Raw genomic sequence first — 1,337 nt, forward strand, 5'->3', positions numbered from 1 at the left:
TGTTTGCGTGGGTTCTCTCCGGGTTCTCCGGCTTCCTCCCACAGTCCAAAGACGTGCATTAGGTTGATTGGACTCTCTCCATTGCCCGTAGGTGTGAGTGTGTGTGTGCGTGGTTGTCTGTCTCTATGTTGCCCTGCGATGGACTGGCGTCCTGTTCTGTGACCCCGCATTAGGGAATTAGAAAATGGATGGATGGAGTGGAGTGGAGCGGCGGCATTTCTTGTAAGATTCGATTTGTGTAGATCATGCACAGACAAGATTGACAAGGACAGCTAACATGTTCTTCTGGCATTCTGAAGCTGGTCACCAGTTAACATGGTTGTTACAGAACACCCGTATTAGCATTAGTATTACTATCTGGTCTCCTTAACGATGGACTGTTGTGGTGTGAACTTGGACCAGAGACAGTTTAAGAAAGAATACGCTTCTGCACCACTCTTTCAGGCTGAGGCGTAACATCACCCTCTCTCTAATTAACAACTTCTCTGAGCATGTCTTCCCTCCTGCAGCCATAATGTCCACAAACTACGCATCTGATATGATATTCACGGCCAGTGTTTTGCCTTAGTTGCCAGAGCTAAACTTTAAGGCGTATACTACCATCTAGTGGGTAGCAGAGGTTATTGCACCACCAGACTTAAATCGATACCTAAAGTGCTGTTGCTTATGTCTGAGTTCACATCACATACCTGCATCCGCCCTGTTTGACTTGATTGACAGACAAAGTCATTCTGCTGTAAAACACATAATGAAATAAATATGGCACTGGGGAAAAGGGCATTATGCGATAAAAGCCGACTTTGGAAAAAGGACATTTTGACATAAAAACTTCTGTATTTAAATAAAAAGGCAGGCGTAATCATTTGTATTACTATGAAAATAATCATTATGAAATAGATTTTCATAATAATGAGCAGATTTTACAGAATAATGAAACAACCTTACTTTGGAAAATGTTTGTGATTATTTCATAATTTCATGGTCAGTTTACATAATTGTCTCTCATTTATTTATATAGGTATTTATTTCATAATGTCCTATTAATTAATTTAATATTGAAGACTTTGGAGTTCCATACAGAATTCATATCAAATCCATATCTATACAAATCTTTTAGGATGATAAGAAGCTTAACTTAGTTTGAGGTCTACATACAGCAGCAATGTCATTGTTTTGTGTGTTGATTTTTCAGCATTAATCTAAGAGTAGATTACTATTAAACTGTCCAAAAGGTTTTAGTTTTAACTGGTAAAATATGGAATTCCCAATGAAACTCAACATTTGATACAATATGATTTGGATGATGTGGTGACCTCATGTGGTGATGTTCCTTGCAG

General features: G+C 38.7%; 1 protein-coding gene across 8 annotated transcripts in view; it reads left to right on the forward strand.

The window, feature by feature from the left end:
• Window positions 1–1,337, forward strand: part of ripor1 (RHO family interacting cell polarization regulator 1) — a 30,847-nt gene that overhangs the window by 6,895 nt on the left and 22,615 nt on the right. The window lies entirely within an intron of this gene.

Source organism: Betta splendens, chromosome 6 (assembly GCF_900634795.4).
Source record: "Betta splendens chromosome 6, fBetSpl5.4, whole genome shotgun sequence".
NCBI lineage: Eukaryota > Metazoa > Chordata > Actinopteri > Anabantiformes > Osphronemidae > Betta > Betta splendens.